This window comes from Zingiber officinale, chromosome 9A (genome assembly GCF_018446385.1).
Source record: "Zingiber officinale cultivar Zhangliang chromosome 9A, Zo_v1.1, whole genome shotgun sequence".
In the NCBI taxonomy this organism is placed as follows: Eukaryota; Viridiplantae; Streptophyta; class Magnoliopsida; order Zingiberales; family Zingiberaceae; genus Zingiber; species Zingiber officinale.
The window spans coordinates 107,516,926-107,539,889 of record NC_056002.1 but is presented as its reverse complement, the minus strand read 5'-3'; the positions used below and the strand labels follow the sequence as shown (position 1 = coordinate 107,539,889).

General features: G+C 41.0%; 1 long non-coding RNA gene across 1 annotated transcript; it reads left to right on the top strand.

Moving 5' to 3' along the window:
- The first annotated feature begins 2,339 nt into the window (after positions 1 to 2,339).
- Positions 2,340 to 3,762, top strand: LOC122018642. The gene is made up of 4 exons (XR_006121847.1): positions 2,340 to 2,380; positions 2,496 to 2,572; positions 3,586 to 3,640; positions 3,720 to 3,762. It is a non-coding gene; the product is annotated as an uncharacterized LOC122018642 (long non-coding RNA).
- The last annotated feature ends 19,202 nt before the right edge of the window (positions 3,763 to 22,964 follow it).

Here is a 22,964-nt window from a genome sequence, read left to right as displayed (position 1 = left end):
AAGACAACGGTTTTAGAAAAAACCGTTGTCTTTGAGCTCCCATAAAATACAAAAGACAACAGGTTTGTGAAAACCGTTGTCGTTGAGTAATTTTTTTTAAAATCAACAACACATTTTACAACGGTTATCTAAAATCGTTGTCTTTAAGCGCTGTTTTAGGGGCTACGACAACAGTTTTGATAAAACCGTTGTCTTTGACTTTATTTGTTCTGTCATTTTCCCTCTCACAATTTTGCTTTCCCTCTCTCCGTAAATTTTTTCGTCGCCTTATTTTCCCCTTCACATTCTCGATCTCTAAGCCATTTTTCTTTCCCTCTCCTCATATAATCTCTTCACGCCATCCACTACTGTGTGCTCTCCTCTCTCCCTAGTGAGCTAGGTTCTGAGCTCGACGAGGCCCTTTGACCTTCCACTGCTGCTCCTTCGCCAAAGGTGGCACTCCTCCGTCGATTCAAAACCTATTCGTCTTGTTGAATGAAGAAGACAGCTGCTCATGGAGGACGACGATTTATTCCTCCAATAGTTCGATCCAAAAGACTTGGAGATCGCAGCCGAGTTCCTCACCAATTGACTTCCACTTCCTCACCCGATCCCTCTGCGACGACTACTCCGCCACTGTCCGAAGCCGCATCGACTCCCTTCGCCCAAGTATCGCATTTCCTTTCTCGGTTCTTGATTTGTTGATCCCTTTCCCTTTGGAAGAATGCTAGATTACTTAGTTCGCTGGGGTGGTGCTCTTCTTTAGGGTTTGCTACCGAAGCTGACACGGAAGCCTCCGGGTCCACTTCCACGGAGGATCAGGCGTCTTATGCCTCTGCTAGCTTTGCTGCCCCCTTTCCCGATGCCCAACCAATTGGGTAGGACCCGGATCCGACGTCTTCGCAAGAGTCCCCTCAAATCCGGATGTCTTGGGCCGACATGGCTCAAAAAGACAAGCTCAAGGAGGCTGCAGCGCAGGAGGAAAAGACGGAGGAGTCAGGGAGAACTTCGATTGAGGGAGCAGCAAGAGTTAAAAGGGAGATTGTAAAGAAGGAGACGGGATTTTCATGGGAACAGAGGGAAGAAATACACTTTAGGAATGTTGTCAGGAAGAAGGATTTCATATGCCTGGAGAGGGCTAATGACAAGATCGTTAATATCCTCAATGTCCTCGAGCTACATACTGGAGTATTCAGCACTCCCGAGCAAAAAAGAATTGTGGATCTGGTCTATGAGCTGCAAGAGAAAGGGAAGAATCATGAGTTGGGAGGTGAGTACCGTTTAAAAAGATTAGCTTTAAGCAGTGTTTATTTATTTATTATCAATCCTAAGCTAATGATTCAAGAACCCTAATGGAAATTGGGCACCTTTTTAGAAATAATGTAAAAAAGATCAATAGATAAGAGAACTGAGAAGCAATCATCATCATCAAATCATATTGTTCTTTTGTTAGTTTTTGTCCAAATACCTACTGAACACAAATATTGTGCTGACTTAACAAATATATGGTTGATACATGGTTTGTAGTTTCACTTCATAAATGTTGAAGACCCTCTTGGATGACTAACAACTTCTTTGTGCTCAAGTATATCCATCTGTGCTTTCAGTTTGTTAGCTTGAATTAATAGTATGAACACTGATCCAGAAAAAATTATAGTGCGCACATGTATTTCTTTGCCAAAGGTTTCTATATTATATATACACATATATGTCTACTTGTGATTAATTAAAAAATAGTTATATGTGCATTATTCGTTGATAATTTTTTTGTTAACATAGGGTCCTTGTCAACCTGATGTGAAACAATGTGGATTTTATGTAATGAAATTTATGAGAGAAATTATTGAAGGAAATGCTACCAGCTAGAAGGTTTCATTTTTCTCAATGGTAATATTTGACATATGCTCAAGTTTCTCGAATAATTTTCTTTATTTGATTTTGCTTCTTCATTACTGATTTTTTTACTAATATAATCTAGTTTTGTTAACAGTTCAGGTTCTGGCCGAGCTATTCAGCTTGCCTCAATTGCAACAAGTGTGAGTATTGATTTGCGAGTTTTTATTTGATGTGAAAGCAGAGGATACTTGACTGAATGGCACCTAATGCTGAAACTTTGACACCTTGATAGATTGCTAAGTGACAATGGATTCAATGGTACACTGAACATGGGCAGCAACTTTAGCCCACAACTACAGCTTGTCGATTTCAGAAACATTTCTTGAGATTGACATTTAATGATAAGCTATGCATATTTCAAGTCATGTTTGTCTTTTCATTTATTAGGAGGCCCTGACTGGCAGCATATATCCTGTGCAGAAATTGAGCTAGCACCTACCTACCGTCTGTCAACCAAGTTGTTTTTGTATGCATTGCTTGTTCCTTTTAAGTTCTGGATCAGAAGGTGCATCAAAGATTGTCTTCCATCTTGCATTTGATTAATGATGTCTTTAATTCTGTTTTCTTCTTTTTGCTAGTTTAATATTGAAAGATTATATTGAATATGTTGTTTTTTGCAGGATGAATACTTTCAAGTAAACAAAATGTCAACAAAACATAATGGATATTTTGTAAACAATGGAAAATTAGAGCAAATGTAAGCTTCTGCCACATAATTCGTTTTTCCTTGGTATTTGTTTGCTTTATTTGCCATATTTGAAACAACTGTTTTGTTTTATGTTCTCTAAATATATCTTTTATTTAAAGTCATCTCAAGTGTGACTGCTGTTGTCTAGAATTTCAATCAAGTATTATAGTTTTTGGCCATTGTGTTATCTGTAGCAATGAAATCCGAAATTGCAACTTTAAGCAACATTCTATTGTGGTTATATATATAAACTTATTTATTCTTAACTGATGCAATAACAAAACAAACCCTCAAATTATATTGAAAATTGAGACAAAATTGATGAAGCACTGTAAAGTATCTCACACTGAGTACAAAAAATGTCACAATAATCCTAAACTGAAATATTAACATGGATATGCATAGAATGTTGGATACAATCCTAAACTGAAATATCAATGCAGGACTGAACTTGTTACACCATAATTCTATTAATACTAATATTTCTTAACAGTTATACTTAAGCATTTGAATATAATTTAGAATCTACAACTAGTTAGCTTTTCATGAATTTCCTTGGTATGGTTGACTGCATAATATTGGCAGCTATTCTAGTATGTCTTTAAAATGGAAATGTTTTCAAATCTGTGAATGTTGTCGCTGCAAACTCTTTTCTAATTTGTAAGCCGCTTGTCATATTTTTTATGCTTGTCTTGAGATAATTTTTAATATTATTGCATTATATTTTTTAAGAGAGGCTGCTAATAGTGACGTTAATCCAACATGTGGTGGTTTTTTTAGCTAAGATATTATGGTCTTTCTGATTTATCTGCTCTTTCCTTGGGTGTTACCTTTGTTAGCCATTTATCTCAAGAAACACAGAAAATGGTAGAATATATTCCTAAAATGGTCTCTTCTATCTGGAATTTTCTTGAAACTTGATTTATGAAGTGACAATATTATTCATTGGCTTTGTTGCCTATAGTGAAATTTAATGAATGTTTTAAGTTGTGCTCAATTTATCTCAATGAATGTCTTGGCAGATAAGCTGAGTCAAGCATCAAGAAATCAACTAGTTTTGGTGTCACATAATGTTGGGTAAGTAAGACTTATAATATCAGTTTTAATTTATTATTTTGAGAAATATGCATGCACTAATTATGTGATTTGTGTATAGTTATCATTGGATTCTCACAGTCATTGATCCATATAAGGAGACAATTTATTTGTTGGATTCGCTTAGTCATCGCATTCGTGATGAGGACTGAAAATACGTAGTGGATATGTGAGTACATATTTTAATTTTATTAAGCATTTTTTTAATCAGTAAAACTCTCATATGTCCATTCTTAATGATGTATAAAGGAGCATAAGATTGTTTAATTCAAACAAGGAAAAAAAGAGAAAAAAACATGTTACATGGGAAGTAATAAAGGTATGCATGTCTACTTATGATTAAAGTATAAACAATTAAACATGTATATAAGACATTTACAATTTGTTTTTAACATAGGGTCCTCGCCAACCATATTCTAAACAGTGTGATTTTTATGTGATGAGATATATGAGAGATATTATTGAAGAAGTGGATGTTGGATTTTTCGGGCCTAAAAACCGCCTTTTTGCGTTGCGGAAACCCCGAACCCCAAGCCACCAGATCCGTGCGAAGTAAAATAGTTTCGTAAAATTTCAAGTACGAGTTTCTTACCTCTAGATCTACACTAGAACTATATGGTTGAGAGATTTTACCCTTGATGAGATGCCCTTCGCAATCCTGCTCGTCCAAAGGTTCGCTGGATCTCGAGATCGTCAAGTGTACGATCCTCTATGCGTATCCACACGAACAAACTAGGTGAAGAAGACCAAACAAAGGTGTGCTAGCACCTTATGTGGTTCGACCAAGGGAGGAGAGGGAGAGAAGAGAAGAGCTTGAGGAAGAAGATGGAATGAATTCACTTGAATGAAAAATCAATTTTCATCCTTAAGTGGTCGGCCACATTATGGCTTGTAACTCCCATGGAATATCAAGAGTCACAACTCTTGGTAACTCCCATGAGGTGGCATTTGGTCAAGTCAAACTTAACCAAATGAAGAAGCCTTGATGATGTGGCATTGGTCAAGTCAAAGTCAAGTCAAAACTTGACTCTTCATCTTCCTACTTAAGTCAACTCAAACTTGACCACTTCTCTCCCTTGGTTGATCTAATCTAACCATTTGATTCAAGCCAATTTAATATAATGAATCTAATTCATTTAATTAAATTGATTCAATGAGTCATAATCTAAATTAGACTTATTGAACACATGAATCAAATTGAGTCCAACTCAATTAGTTCAATTAGGATTACTCTTAATCCAATTTGATTCATCACATGAATCTAATCCTCTTGGTTCATCATATGAACCTAATCTTCATCTAATTGTCCTTTGTGTGTGACCCTATAGGTTCTTATAACGTTGGCAATGCTCCTAAACGCATTTAGAAGCATAAGTAATGAGCGGTATCTAGCAACACATCATTACTACCCAAGTTATAAGAATGTTGAGATCCAACATCACCTTGTGACTACTAATTGTGATTCCTCACAACATATGACATTGTCCTTCTATCCTAGACATCTAGATTGATCAATGTGAGGCATAGACCATGCCATCCTCTAATCAATCTAAATCTTGAACTCCAAGTAGACTCACTCAATCAAATGAGTTCAATATCTCATATTGACTCATTTGGGCATGGCCATGCACTTCGTGGTCTCACTCTATCAAGAATATCGATGTCGCTCCCGTCATATAGGAGGGATAGATCTCATCTATATCACTCACATCCCTCTGCATAATTCATTACATACCAAGTAATCGCCTTTATAGTCCACCCAGTTACGGGTGACGTTTGACGAAGCCAAAGTACATAACTCCTTATGTAGGGATCCATGGTGACTTCAGGTCCAAGGACTAGTAGTCATACTAATAGCCATATGAGAAAGTATATGACACTCATATAACGACCCATGATACTTTCTTATGGCGGGTCATTCAGTATACATTCTCCAATGCATAGCAATGTGTCAACTTGATATCTCTATATCCATGACTTGTGAGATCAAGTCATCGAGTTGACCTACATGCTAGTCTTATTGCATTAACATTGTCCCTGAATGTTAATACTCGACTAGGAATGATTAAGAGTAGTGTTCCCTATATCATCTCACTATCGATTCAACCAAACGATTGATATAGGTAAGAACCTTCTACTCAAGGACGCTATTATACTTCGTTTATTTGGCACCAATACAAGTAAGCATAATAACCAAAACCAAATGTCTTTATATATAAGAATAGGATATAATGAGTCCATACAACAATCATCAAATGATTGGCTCTAGGGCTCTAACTAACAATCTCCCACTAGCACTAGTGCCAATAAGTGTAGGCTCTAAGGCCTAATGACCTAGTGTGACCATCATGCTTTCTCTGTGCCAAAGCCTTGGTCAAGGGATTTGTGATGTTTGCCTCTGTGGGTACTCTGTAAATCTTCACATCTCCTCTATCGATGATCTCTCGAATGAGATGGAAGCGCTGTAGTATGTGTTTGGTCCGCTGGTGTGAGCGAGGTTCCTTAGCCTGTGCTGTAGCTCCATTGTTGTCACAATAGAGCTCAATAGGGTCAGCGATGCTAGGAACCACCCCAAGTTCAGTGATGAACTTGCGAATCCAAACTGCCTCCTTTGCTGCTTCTGATGCAACAATATACTCGGCCTCTGTTGTAGAATCAGTGATTGTGTCCTGCTTCGAACTCTTCCAGCTCACAACGCCACCATTTATGCAAAACACGAACCCCGACTGCGATCGATAATCATCCTGGTCGGTCTGGAAGCTGGCATCACTGTAACCCCTTACAGCTAGCTCGTCATCGCTTCCATAATCAAGAAATATTTTTTAGTCCTTCTTAAGTACTTAAGAATATTCTTGACTTCTATCCAGTGACTTTCACTGGGTCTGACTGGTATCTGCTCGTCATGCTCAAAGCATACTAGACATCAGGACGAGTACATAGCATGGCGTACATAATAGATCCTATGGCTGAGGCATAAGAGATCTGATCCATGCAGTCTCTCTCCTCTCTAGAAGAGGGACCTTGAGTCTTCGAAAGACTTACGCCATGTGACATCGGCAGAAATCCCTTCTTGGAGTTCTGCATGGCAAACCGTAGGAGTACCTTGTCAATATATGTACTCTGACTTAGGCCAAGCAACCTTTTAGATCTATCTCAATATATCTGTATGCCTAGAATGCGGGATGCTTCACCTAAGTCCTTCATTGAGAAACAAGTCCCTAGCCAAGTCTTGACAGACTGTAGCAATGGGATGTCCTTCCCAATGAGAAGTATGTCATCCACATACAAAATGAGGAAGACAACTATGTTCCCTACAACCTTCTTATAGACACAAGGCTTATATTCGTTCTTGATGAAACAAAATTGTTTGATTGCATCATCGAATCGAAGATTTCAGCTCCGAGAAGCTTGCTTCAGTCCATAAATGGATCTATACAGTTTGCATACTCTGCTAGTATGCGGTGGATCTACAAAACCCTCAGGTTGTGTCATGTACACATCCTCAAGCAGGTTTCCATTCAGAAACACGGTTTTGACATCCATCTGCCATATCTCATAATCATGGTATGCTGCAATAGCAAGCATGATCCGAATGGACTTAAACATCGCTACTGGAGAAAAGGTTTCTTCATAGTCAATACCATGAATCTGCTTGAAACCTTTAACTACCAAGCGACCCTTATAGATAAATCCATCCATGTCAGTCTTTCTCTTAAAGACCCACTTACACCCAATGGGTTTTACCCCTTCAGGTGGATCAACCAAAGTCCATACTTGGTTGGTGTACATGGATTTCATTTCGGATCTCATGGCCTCTAGCCATTTCTCAGAATCTGGTCTCATCACAACTTCTTGATAGGTGGTAGGCTCATCCTCTATGAGCACAACGTCATCATGGTCAGACAAGAGAAATGAGTATCTCTCAGACTGACGACGTACCCTATCAGACCTGCGAAGAGGTATGTCTACTTGAACTGGTTGTTGTTCCTCAACTCTTTGTGGAACAACATCATCCACAACACTTTGTGGTTCCAGTTCAACTTCCATCAAGGCATCAGTGCTATGGTCCGCATCTTGAACTTCTTCAAGATCGAACGTACTCCCACTAGTTTTTCTAGAAACAAAGTCCCTTTCTAGAAAGACCCCAGTTTTTGCCACAACTATCTTGTGCTGACTGGGAATGTAGAAGTAATATCCCTTAGTTTCCTTGGGATATCTAATGAAATATCACTTATCATATTTGGGTCCCAGTTTGTCTGAGATTTGACGTCTAACGTAAGCCTCACAACCCCAAATCCTCATAAAAGACACCTGGGTATCTCTCCCAGCCCATATCCTATATGGTGTCTTTATCACGGCCTTGGATGGAACTCGGTTGAGTATAAAAGCTGCCGTGTCTAGAGTATAGCCCCAAAGAAATATAGGAAGATCTGTGTGACTCATCATAGACCGTACCATATCTAATAAGGTACTGTTCCTCCTTTCGGATACACCATTCCACTGTGGTGTTCTAGGAGGAGTGAGTTGGGATAGAATCCCACACTCAGCTAGATAGTCACGAAACTCATGGCTAAGGTATTCTCCACCTCGATCTGATCGAAGTATCTTAATACTCTTGCCAAGCTGGTTCTATACTTCATTCTTGAATTCTTTGAACTTTTCAAATGATTCAGACTTATGTGCCATCAAGTACACATAACCATATCTACTGAAGTCATCAGTAAATGTGATGAAGTACCTATAACCGCCTCTAGCAGCGACATTGAAAGGGCCACATATATCACTATGTATAAATCCTAACAAATCAGTCGCTCTTTCCTTGTGCCCACTAAAGGGAGTCTTGGTCATCTTGCCTAGTAGGTAGGACTCGCACGTCTCATAAGATTCAAAATCAAATGAGTCCAGCAAACCATCCTTATGGAGCTGGGATAAGCGCTTGTCATTTATATGACCTAAGCGACAGTGCCAGAGATAGATTTGATTCATATCATTTGACTTGAACCTCTTGGTATTTATGTTATAGATAGGACTTTCAAGGTCTAGAATGTAGAGTCCGTTTATCAGAGGTGCACTACAATAGAACATATCTTTTAAATAAACAGAACAACATTTGTCCTTTATTACAAAAGAGAAACCTTTCTTGTCCAAACAAGAAACTGAAATTATGTTCTTAGTTAAAGTAGGCACATAACAACATTCATCTAATTTTAATACAAGCCCAGAGGGCAGAGATAGATGATAAGTTCCTACAGCAACAGCAGTAACCCGTGCTCCATTGCCTACTCGTAGGTCCACCTCGCCCTTTGTCACGCCCCAGAGGAGTCCCTGTCCGAGAAAATTTCGGCAGCATCTCCCCTGTACGGTGGACAATCTGAAACTTTTCTACATCCTCACATACCTCAGCCACAGGCGGCTGGAATAATAACAATAAATAAAAACAATCACCACGCAGATTATATAGATATTCAGCCTTTGGCTGTCACAACCACGCAGTTAATAATAGTAACCACAAACTATAGTACTCTGACTCGAAATCCACCCTACTCAACTACACTCGTAAAGCTCAAATCCGACGAAACTCACCTCTTCTGCCGTCCAGGAAGGCATGTAGTAAAAACATATCGAATAGAACATCCATCAATATCAAAAGAAAAACATACGATGTCCAAGATCCAAATAACTAAGTACACACATAAGCAAATAAAAACCAAACCAAATAGTAAATAAACCCTCGAGGTCTGCAGGGATCTAGCACTACGTGCAGTGAGGACTAGCGACTGGAACTCCCTCCTGACAGCATCAACTTGAAAATAACAACAATGGAGGCGGGGTGAGTCCAACACTCAGCAGGTACAATTGATATGCAAAGTAAAGAAATAACACCTAGCACTAATCATGCGTACAATCTCCTGATAAAAATAAAGATAAATGCAAACCAAAGTAGACAGGATAAAATCAGTACTAACCAGGACCCGGTATAAGGACAAACAGTCCGAAAGGTATAGAAGACCTGTATGCATGTCAAACATAGGTATCCAAACAATATGCAGCATATAAATGCAGCAAACACAATCACAAACAATAAATGCATCATGCATATGATGCTAATGTCATGGTCACCCCTGATGACAGTCAGTCAACTCACAACAAAAGTGGGACCGAGTGGGTAGAGCTGTGACAACCGTGCACTCTGCATCACTACCCCTGATGAGTGACCGAGTGGACGGGATGCTGTCGGAGTACACACGTACTCCTACCCCAAATCATAAATGGGGGAGCGCAATGCTCTCATCTCCCGGTACGCTATGACGGGGAGGGATCTCTAACGTGCTACACGCTGCGTCACACTACCCATGAGCGGACCAACGGAGCACCGGAAGAGCCAAACTGACGTGCTACCACGCTGTATCACGCTACCCATGAGCGTCACAACGGAGCACCGAATAGTGATGTAACTGGCAATGTGCTCAACAATAATGGAGCAATCTATCGCACAGCATGCGATCATGCAAATGGTGCATGTCACTAAGCATGGTAATATACTAAACCAACCTCTGGACATATAACAATGGGCACCATAGTGAATAAATCATATCAAGATATACTGATCAATAAGGTATCAAACCTAGGTCCTGAACATGTGAAACATGGTTATATCACTACCCATGAGCATGAAAAATCAGGTACGAGATCAATACGAGATGCAAACAAACAACCAATCAAACAGGTAACATGTATTGGGCAGTGATTAACCGAACAAATAAGAAACACAATTAATGCAACCTGTTAAATTCATTATTAAGCATATCAAAGACAATAAGTCAAAAGTACCCGCCTCCAATAGAAAGGATCGTATCCGGTCCAAAGCCAACGTCGAGATACTCGTCTCGCGTCAAAACCCTAAGTCACGAACAAATAAATATATTTTATTTAGCTACAATTTACATAAATAGCTAAATAAATTCTTAAGAACTATTTAGGGCAAAACCCTAAGTCAACCTTCTAACCATATAATTCAAATTCACTACAAAATGTATCACGATCCTACACTTTACCTCAAATCACAGCCACTGATTGCTGCTAATCGTTTACTGCTGAAATGAGGGCTGCCGGAACAGGGCCAACTGCTGGGAACAAAACAAACAAACCAAATCATCAATTTTCCTTCCAAACTATGTTCCCAAAACATAACCATTACCTCTACGGTGGCAGTCCCTTGTGTCTAACTGAAACACCCCTCACAACTAGTTGCTGGTGACCTTCTGTGGCCGGAGAAATGGCTGACAGTGTACACCGCCAAAAACCCAAATACTAACACCGTAAGGATTTGGTGAAGAAGGAACTCGACAGTGGAAACTAGGGCTCGGCAGAACCCTGCGACCTCAACTAGAGCTCACGGCAACCGTGCTAGGGCTGAGGCTTCGTCAACAATGGCAGCAAGCTTTCTAATGACTGGCTAGGTCAAGAAATGGCGGTGCTGGGTCGGCAGATTTAGGGCAAGGGAGCTTGGTCGTCTGTCGGCGCTCGGAAGAGGAGAAGAAGAATCTCGACACCGAGGAGGTGGCCGGTCGAGATGCTAGGGCAGAAGGGAGACCGGCGGCCAGTGATCGGGATCTCACGGCTAGGGCGACGGGCAGTGGCGAGGGGAAGAGGTGAAACCCTTAGCCGAGGGCTATTGTACGTAGAGGGGAAGAAGAAACCGCCACGACCGGCGGTTAGTGCTCCGGCGGTTAGGGCTCGGAGGCGTCGGGCGCAAGGGGGAGAAGGTCGCGGCGGCGGGGGGTTTCGGCAAGGTAAGAAAAAGAAAACAAATAAAGAAAATAAAAAGGAAAAAGGAAATGTAATTATAAACATTTCCTCGCTTAACTGGGGTAGCCAAAACAGGCTTTTCCGGGCCCTATTTTTATCTCCGTGAACTCGTCCATACGAGCTCCGAAAAATTCCCGAAAAATTTCCAAAAATTCCGAAAAATTCTCTTATTAATATTTCCTATTTTCCGGTATTTTACATTCTCCCCCACTAATAAAAATTTGGTCCCCAAATTTCGTTATCTACCATCAGCAAGTACTAACAACAGATATAGAGTATAAATGCTGAACGGTAAATAAATCACATACCTCAAGTGAAAGATGAGGATATCGAGCTCGGATAGTATCCTCGAGCTCCCAAGTAGCCTCCTCGTCCGTATGATACTGCCATCCGACTTTAACCATGCGGATAGTCTTGTTCCGCAACTTACGCTCTTTCCGATCCAAAATACGTGTCGGAACCTCCTCATAAATAATGTCAGGCTGAACAGGAACTTAAATATCTGTCAGCACATGTGTCGACTCAGGTATATACCTCCTCAGCATAAACCCATGGAATACGTCATGAACGCCTGACAGGGACGGTGATAGTGCCAATCGGTAAGCTACCGCTCCGATCCTCTCCAAGATCTCGAAAGGGCCAATGTACCGCGGCGCTAGCTTACCTCTGAGGCCAAATCTCTTCACCCCTTTCGTGGGTGAAACTCGCAGAAATACATGGTCGCCAACAGAGAACTCTAGTGGTCTGCGTCTCCGATCAGCATAACTCTTCTGGCGGTCCTACGCCTCTGACATCATCCGTCTGATAGTACGGACCAACTCTGCATCCTGCTGAACCCTATGAGGTCCCAACAACTGGGCCTCTCCAACCTCATCCCAAAGGACGGATGTCCGACAAGGTCTACCATACAACGCCTCAAACGGTGCCATCTGGATAGCCGAATGAAAGCTGTTGTTGTAGGCAAACTCTACCAACGGCAGATGGTCCTCCCAACTGCCTCCGAAATCCATAACACATGACCTCAGCAGGTCCTCTAAAGTCTGAATGGTCCGCTCTGACTGTCCATCTGTCTGTGGATGGAAAGTTGTACTGAAATGGAGCTGTGTACCTAAGGCCTGCTGCAGACTCTGCCAGAAGCGAGACGTGAACCGTGGATCTCTATCCAAAATAATAGTCAACGAGATACCACGTGATTTGAAAATCTCCCGGCAAAACAGATCTACCAATCGATCCAGGAAATCAGTCTTCCGGATCGCTAACGAGTGCGTGGATTTGGTTAATCGATCAACGATTACCCAAATCGCGTCATGGTCTCATCGTGTCCTCGACAAACCTACCACAAAGTCCATAGTAATGTGTTCTCATTTCCACCCAGGAATAGTAATCCGCTGAAGTAATCCTGTAGGTCTCTGGTGCTCAGCCTTCACTTGCTGACAAACCAGACATCTAACTACGAAATCCGCGATGTCTTTCTTCATGTCGTTCCACCAATAGGAACGCCTCAAATCTTGGTACATACGGGTACCGCCTGGGTGGACAGCAAATCATGGGCGATGAGCCTCCGGAAGTAACTCTTATAAGACCGGATGAGACTGAAGTACGCATAATCTACCTCAGAAGTGAATAACACCCTCCTCGTCTCGTGTGAAATCGGTCTGCTGCCGGAAGCTATCTGGCTGTAAATAAATTGCAAATACTGATCAGCAGCCTAGGGCTCTCGTATCCTCGTCCTAATCAACGACTGAGCACCCATGGTAACTAGAGTACCCTGCTCTGTCTGTCCTTACCCCTCAAGGCCCAAATCGGAGGAACCTTAAATCAAATCTGTGACCACAACTCGGTGGCAAGCTAAAGTCCCTCCGGACTTCCTGCTAAGCGCATTGGCAACCACATTAGCTCTCCCCGGGTGATAGCTAATGGTACAATCATAATCCTTCAGGAACTCCATCCATCTCCTCCATCGGAGATTTAAGTTCCTTCCAAGTAAACAGATATTTGAGACTCTTATGGTCAGTGAGAATCTCAAATGTAACGCCATATAAATAATATCGCCAAATCTTCATGGCAAAAAAAATAATGACGACTTGCTCCAGATCATGTACAGGGTAGTTCTTCTCATGTTCCTTCAATCGATGAGAAGCATAGGAGACTACCATATCGTGCTGCATCAGAACAGCGCTCAACCCTGAATAGATGCGTCGGTATAGAGGACATATCCGTCCTCTCCAGAAGGTAAAACCATAATCGGAGCCGACACTAATCTCCGCTTCAGCTCCTAGAAGCTGGTCTTGTCATCCTTAGTCCAAGTGAACTTCACGCCTTTCCAGGTTAGGCGTGTCAGTGACATAGCTATCCGAGAGAAACCCTCAATGTATCTCTGGAAATATCGAACCAAACAAAGGAAGTTGCGAGCCTCTTCTATAGACTCTGTCTACTCCCAACGATAACAACCTCGATCTCCTGTGGAACCACGGTATACTCCTACTGATGACCGTGTGTCTCAAACATCTCACAGAAGACAACCAAAATACGCACTACTGATCTTCACATCTAGACGTTTCAGTCGAAACATCTCTAGAACTATGCAAAGATAGTGTACGTGATACACCTCAGATCAGGAATAAAACACCACATCATCAATAACGATAACGAATTATGATCCAATATCCTAGGGATACCCAAATCATCTAGTCCATGAAAACATCTAAGGCTCCGCAAGCCCTAATGGTAAAACCAATACACATAATGTCCGTATCACAGACATTCCCAATCCATAAGATCCTCGACAATAAATCTGAAATATGATCACCAACGATACAAATCACCTAAGCATAGATCCTCCAGTGTGAGAGCAACGCTCCATCACAGAAAATACCACATATGTGGGAGCAACGCTCTACCACAAGAAATCCTTAATATGTAGGAGTGACACTCCACTACAAATAATTTATAACATGTATCTGCAATAGATATGGGAGCAATGCTCCGCTATAAGCAATCCGAAATATGTATATGTGGGAACTCCGTTCCACCACAAACAATCCATAAGTGTCCAAGGCACCTAACTATCCAACTAGAGACTGCACGAGATCACTCAACCACAGATCAATGTGAGTAGCCTAGGGTATAACAACCTAGTAAGCAAATCAAATCCATAGTTAACTCTATCATCATCCTAGTGGATCGGTCACCCACTAATAGAAGAATTAATTGACAGGATAATACAACCAATAACATAATGTAGACACTTACACTCTACATTCAACATAGGTAGAATCATCATGATACTACCAACAATGCACCTGACACACGTGCGCACACAACATAGGTATGATCAACATAATCATCCAATTAGTACACATCAAACACACTCATAGCACAGGTATAAATCAGTGTAATACCTACAACAACACCTACCGAACCCGTGTGCATATATTAACATAGGTATAATCAACAATATACCTCAACACTCACATGACATATGTACACCTATGCCAAGAGTATAATCAACGTAATACTTCCAACAAATCATAATCGACACGAGTATACTCTCAAAACAATCATATAATAAACAAAATACCTCAAATATTACACCCAACACATCTGCACATATAAGAACTCATATTAAATTGATAAGATACCTCCAATAAAACACTCAAACATATGTGCACATTCCACAACATAATTTTAATTGACAAAATACCTCCAATAAACAATCAGACATGTATGTCTAACCACTCGGGTATAATCGACTAGAAACCCACAATAATCATATGTATAAATGTGTACGCCCCAAAAGATAAAGTCAGAATTCAAGAACATCAAGACACTCTCATTTTTTTTATCCTCAAAAATATCAGTCCACATAATATCAGATGAATAAGTCTCTACTCCCCATGAGAGCAAGTTAACATTCAAAACATCAAATCATTATTTATCAACATAATCCAATATCAGAGGAAGCAAATATCAATTTTATTATCCTGTTAACTAACCACAACTAACCAGATTTATTAAAATTCATAGGCACACTCAACCGTAAACTCTCTAGCACCCGATCTATATCTGATCACCAACTATAATCATCAAACCTGTGAATATCATACATAACACTCACTATGTCACCATCAACGACAACCCAAATAATAGATCATCAAAACAAAAATCTAGAAATAGATCATCAGACAACCATATAACATTTACTCTCATAAATCATTAAAAATCAACACATCACAATATCTGATCTCCCAATATCCCTCAACCTCAAATCATTCTCAACAATGATCAAACATGATAACTCTCCAATGACCAATTTTCATCGTATCGGATACCCTAATATCCAAAAGATATGAGTATAAAAAACTCTACTGGCTAAGTCCACAGGAATATATAGGTATCATCCATTACCCAGCTAACAATAGCAGAGGCTGATATGTGCCTCCATCTCCTAATAGTAGTAACAGAAGCTAAAACTACTGATGATATGATATGAAAAATCACCAGAGACTATAATCCTTGATCTCTATTAGGGTTGACCAAGATCAGTGGCTAACCCATCACATGTAATATGGCTACAACAACCAGACAAGTAATAAAGATAAAGTGCTAATAGATGTCATAACTATCAAATTAAACATCATACCTATTTGCCGTCTGGAGATGTTCCATCGCTGTCCAGTCCCCAACTTCTGACCTCAAAATTCCGAACGAGAAAATCGCCGGAAATCCATATAAATCTGAAACGGAAATCCGAAACATAACCATATCGAAAATCCGAAAATGCCCAGTTTGACTCGCAAACCTGGCTAACCCAAATATCCAGAATACCAACAACAGGTATCCGATAAATCTCCAGAAAACCAAAAGCAAGTATCATAACCCGCTCTGATACCAAATAAATTGGTATCAGATAAATCTCGAAAATCCAAAATACAAAAATCCAACAAGTATCGCCAAACTTGGCGCTTTGAAACCAAGTAAATAAATTGGTATCAGGTTATCCCAAACATCAAAAATACGAAAACAAAAGATCGTATACCTGTGCTCTGATACCACTAAATTGTCACGCCCCAGAGGAGTCCCTGTCCGAGAAAATTTCGGCAGCATCTCCCCTGTACGGTGGACAATTTGAAACTTTTCTACATCCTCACATACCTCAGCCACAGGCGGCTGGAATAATAACAATAAATAAAAACAATCACCACGCAGATTATATAGATATTCAGCCTCTGGCTGTCACAACCACGCAGTTAATAATAGTAACCACAAACTATAGTACTCTGACTCGAAATCCACCCTACTCAACTACACTCGTAAAGCTCAAATCCGACGAAACTCACCTCTTCTGCCGTCCAGGCAGGCATGTAGTAAAAACATATCGAATAGAACATCCATCAATATCAAAAGAAAAACATACGATGTCCAAGTATCTAAATAACCAAGTACACACATAAGCAAATAAAAACCAAACCAAATAGTAAATAAACCCTCGAGGTCTGCAGGGATCTAGCACTACGTGCAGTGAGGACTAGCGACTGGAACTCCCTCCTGACAGCATCAACCTGAAAATAACAACAATGGAGGCGGGGTGAGTCCAACACTCAGCAGGTACAATTGATATGCAAAGTAAAGAAATAACACCTAGCACTAATCATGCGTACAATCTTCTGATAAAAATAAAGATAAATGCAAACCGAAGTAGCAGGAGAGAATCTGTACTAACCAGGACCCGGTATAAGGACAAACAGTCCGAAAGGTATAGAAGACCTGTATGCATGTCAAACATAGGTATCCAAACAATATGCAGCATATAAATGCAGCAAACACAATCACAAACAATAAATGCATCATGCATATGATGCCAATGTCATGGTCACCCCTGACGCCAGTCAGTCAACTCACAACAAAAGTGGGACCGAGTGGGTAGAGCTGTGACAACCGTGCACTCTGCATCACTACCCCTGATGAGTGACCGAGTGGACGGGATGCTGTCGGAGTACACACGTACTCCTACCCCAAATCATAAATGGGGGAGCGCAATCCTCTCATCTCCCGGTACGCTATGACGAGGAGGGATCTCTAACGTGCTACACGCTGCGTCACACTACCCATGAGCGGACCAACGGAGCACCGGAAGAGCCAAACTGACGTGCTACCACGCTGTATCACGCTACCCATGAGCGTCACAACGGAGCACCGAACAGTGATGAAACTGACAATGTGCTCAATAATAATGGAGCAATCTATCGCACAGCATGCGATCATGCAAATGGTGCATGTCACTAAGCATGACAATATACTAAACCAACCTCTGGACATATAACAATGGGCACCATAGTGAATAAATCATATCAAGATATACTGATCAATAAGGTATCAAACCTAGGCCCTGAACATGTGAAACATGGTTTTATCACTACCCATAAGCATGAAAAATCAGGTACGAGATCAATACGAGATGCAAACAAACAACCAATCAAACAGGTAACATGTATTGGGTTGTGATTAACCGAACAAATAAGAAACACAATTAATGCAACTTGTTAAATTCATTACTAAGCATATCAAAGACAATAAGTCAAAAGTACCCGCCTCCAATAGAAAGGATCGTATCCGGTCCAAAGCCAACGTCGAGATACTCGTCTCGCGTCAAAACCCTAAGTCACGAACAAATAAATATAGTTTATTTAGCTACAATTTACATAAATAGCTAAATAAATTCTTAAGAACTATTTAGGGCAAAACCCTAAGTCAACCTACTAACCATATAATTCAATTTCACTACAAAATGTATCACGATCCTACACTTTACCTCAAATCACAGCCACTGATTGCTGCTAATCGTTTACTGCTGAAATGAGGGCTGCCGGAACAGGGGCAACTGCTGGGAACAAAACAAACAAACCAAATCATCAATTTTCCTTCCAAACTATGTTCCCAAAACATAACCATTACCTCTACGGTGGCAGTTCCTTGTGTATAACTCAAACACCCCTCACAACTAGCTGCTGGTGACCTTCTGTGGCCGGAGAAATGGCTGACAGTGTACACCGCCAAAAACCCAAATCCTAACAGCGTAAGGATTTGGTGAAGAAGGAACTCGACAGTGGAAACTAGGGCTCGGCAGAACCCTGCGACCTCAACTAGAGCTCACGGCAACCGTGCTAGGGCTGAGGCTTCGTCAACAATGGCAGCAAGCTTTCTAATGACTGGCTAGGTCAAGAAATGGCGGTGCTGGGTCGGCAGATTTAGGGCAAGGGAGCTTGGTCGGCTGTCGGCGCTCGGAAGAGGAGAAGAAGAATCTCGACACCGAGGAGGCGGCCGGTGGAGATGCTAGGGCAGAAGGGAGACCGGCGGGGTCGCGATCGGGGACCGAGAGCCGGCGGCCAGTGATCGGGATCTCACGGCTAGGACGCCGGGCAGTGGCGAGGGGAAGAGGTGAAAGCCTTAGCCGAGGGCTATTGTACGCAGAGGGGAAGAAGAAACCGCCGCGACCGGCGGTTAGTGCTCCGGCGGTTAGGACTCGGAGGCGTCGGGCGCAAGGGGGAGAAGGTCGCGGCGTCGGGGGGTTTCAGCAAGGTAAGAAAAAGAAAACAAATAAAGAAAATAAAAAGGAAAAAGGAAATGTAATTATAAACATTTCCTCGCTTAACTGGGGTAGCCAAAACAGGCTTTTCCGGGCCCTATTTTTATCCCCGTGAACTCGTCCATACGAGCTCCGAAAAATTCCCGAAAAATTTCCAAAAATTCTGAAAAATTCCCTTATTAATATTTCCTATTTTCCGGTATTTTACACCCTTCGTCAATGCCCTGTTATTTCTCAGCGCCTGCACATTAGTACAAATGTGAGAAGCACATCCGGTATCTAATACTCATGATGAAGAAATAGATAGATTGACTTCTATAACATATATACCTGAAGTGGAAGTCTCACTTTGCTTCTTCTTAAGATCTTCTAGGTACACCTTGCGGCTCCTCTTCCAGTGCCCGGTCTGACCGCAGTGGAAACATGTAGCATCCTTGGCGACCCCCCCCTTTAGGCTTCAGTGCCTTGCCTTCGCCCTTGGCTTGGGACTTTCCTTTGCCTTTAGGCTTGCCCTTGCCCTTGTGTTTCTGAACCATCAAAATAGAGTTGGGCTTAACCCTCTTAAGGTTGAGCTCAGCAGTTTGTAACATACTAAGTAGTTCGGGCAGTGGCTTGTCAATTTCGTTCATGTTGTAGTTTAGAACGAATTGACTATAGCTATCCGGTAAGGATTGCAAGATCAGGTCAGTGGCCAGCTCTTGGACAAGTGAGAATCCCAACCTCTGTAGGTTTTCTATGTACCCAATCATTTTGAGTACATATGGGCCTATGGGAGTCCCATCTGACATCTTGTACTGAAATAGTACCCTTGAGATCTCAAATCTCTCGTGCCGCGCTTGTCCTTGATATAGTTGATGAAGATGTTCAACCATATCATAAGCACCCATTAACTCATGTTGCTTCTGAAGCTCAGAGTTCATGGTCGTGAGCATTAGACATGATATATCTAATGCGTCATCTTGATGCTTCTTATAAGCATCTTTGTCTGCTCGCGTGGCATTGGCAGGAGGAGCCTCCGGAATGGGCTGCTCTAGAACGTACAGTTTATGTTCTTGGGTGAGAACTATTCTCAGATTCCTGTACCAGTCCAGGAAATTTGCTCTGTTGAGCTTGTCCTTGTCAAGGACAGAACGTAGAGAGAAGGTGTTCGTGTTTGACATCATGGTTATCTACAACAAAAAAAATGCAGAAAATAAATATCATATTCTTTTTAATCATTTAATTAGGCCTTTAACTAAATGATGCTCCCACTGAATTCTATAATTCAAGTGGGACAAGATCCACATCATACTATGCCTTGAGTTAGCTTTGGCTAAATTTCCCAAGACTTAGTATGATCGGTAGATAACTAATTACCAATTACATCTCTATGCAACTCTTGTTTATAGGATCAAGATCTGCATTTATATTAAAACTTGAGTTAGCTTTGGCTAATACGCCCAAGAGTTAATATAAATGTGATTTTGACTTATCTACCAACTATTTGAAAAATTCCTATAGTTAAACTCAATCCAATTGAGTTAACTAGTTACTCAATCTAATTGAGTTGTACTCACTCATGCGTTGATAGGCGGGACCAAGATTGCCCCTCCGTACCCTACCAAGATAATATGTGTTGCTCTGCTTTGGCAGATTCAACAACACATGTGATCGAGGTAGTGATAGGTATCACGTCATGGTAGGCATTTGAGTTGACGTGATTGAGATCTAATCTAATCGATAGGGTGCATCTTGTACACAATTTAGATCTAATCTAATCGTTAAGGCGCTAATTAATTACTATACTAGCATGCATCACATATACACACACAAGAAATTAATTAAATATTTTTTTATGATTAGTCATGGCCCTACTACGATCTTCTCAAGCCAATGAGAAGATCGGATGGTCAACCTAGGGTCAACAGCTTCTCAAGCTCCTTCCTTTGACCACCTTGTGTTGCTCGCGCCCTTCTTGTAACTCCGTCTTGAGTGGACCTTCCACCGCTCCAATTTTGTACATTACAAATTTAAAAACTCAAGTTACATTCGAGTCTAAACTAATTTACAACAAGAATAAAAAGAGAGGCACGACGCGCAGGTCGCGTATCAAGTATACAACACACACAACACAAATGACGGCGCGCAGGCCGTAATATGAATTACAACACAATTTTCAAATCCAATTTGGGTCTTTTGGTCCATGACTATCACAAAATAATACATAATTCTAAATTATGTATTTTCTATAATTTTCTGTAATTTTTACTACAATTTTTATGAGTAAAATTCCCGGCAGTCCCGTTAAGCGGGTTTTCGGGCGCAATCGCGGAACGAAGCCCCTTTCGGGGTCAGGGGCAGCGCTCCTACCCACGATATAACCATCACGAGTGTTCCTTAGCGATCCTATAGCACCTTAGCCCGCTGTCCCAAAAATATTTAGGGTGAAACCTTGTCGTTTCGAAAAAATCTTCTCGGTAGCCGAAGCCTACAAGTGTCTAAACACTTCTGATTCAATTCTACGAGAAAAATACCCATAAAAAAAATAAAAATAGGAAATTCACAGAATATTACAGAACTGATATTTTTCATAAAAATACAAATTAAACTCGTACAAGACTTCGCACGTGGCTCTGATACCACTATTGGATTTTTCGGGCCGCAAAAATCGCCTTTTTGCGTTGCGGAAACCCTGAACCCCAAGCCACCGGATCCGTACGAAGTAAAATAGTTTCATAAAATTTCGAGTACTAGTTTCTTACCTCTAGATCTACACTAGAACTACATGGTTGAGAGATTTTACCCTTGATGCGATGCCCTTCGCAATCCCGCTCGTCCAAAGATTCGTCGGATCTCGAGATCGTCAAGTGTACGATCCTCTATGCATATCCACACGAACAAACTAGGTGGAGAAGACCAAACAAAGGTGTGCTAGCATCTTAAGTGGTTCAGCCAAGGGAGGAGAGGGAGAGAAGAGAAGAGCTTGAGGAAGAAGATGGAATGAATTCACTTGAATGAAAAATCAATTTTCATGCTTAAGTGGCCGGTCATATTATGGCTTGTAACTCCCATGGAATATCAAGAGTCACAACTCTTGGTAACTCCCATGAGGTGGCATTTGGTCAAGTCAAACTTGACCAAATGAAGAAGCTTTGATGATGTGACATTGGTCAAGTCAAAGTCAAGTCAAAACTTGACTCTTCATCTTCCTACTTAAGTCAAGTCAAACTTGACCACTTCTCTCCCTTGGTTGATCTAATCTAACCATTTGATTCAAGCCAATTTAATATAATGAATCTAATTCATTTAATTAAATTGATTCAATGAGTCATAATCAAAATTAGACTTATTGAACACATTAATCAAATTGAGTCCAACTCAATTAGTTCAATTAGGATTACTCTTAATCCAATTTGATTCATCACATGAATCTAATCCTCTTGGTTCATCATATGAACATAATCTCCATCTAATTGTCCTTTGTGTGTGACCCTATAGGTTCTTATAACGTTGGCAATGCTCCTAAACTCATTTAGAAGCATAAGTAATGAGCGGTATCTAGCAACACATCATTACTACCCAAGTTATAAGAATGTTGAGATCCAACATCACCTTGTGACTACTAATTGTGACTCCTCACAACATATGACATTGTCCTTCTATCCTAGACATCTAGATTGATCAATGTGAGGCATAGACCGTATCATCCTCTAATCAATCTAAATCTTGAACTCCAAGTAGACTCACTCAATCAAATGAGTTCAATATCTCATATTGACTCATTTGGGCATGGCCATGCACTTCGTGGTCTCACTCTATCAAGAATATTGATGTCGCTCCCGTCATATAGGAGGGATAGATCTCATCTATATCACTCACATCCCTCTGCATAATTCATTACATACCCAGTAATCGCCTTTATAGTCCACCCAG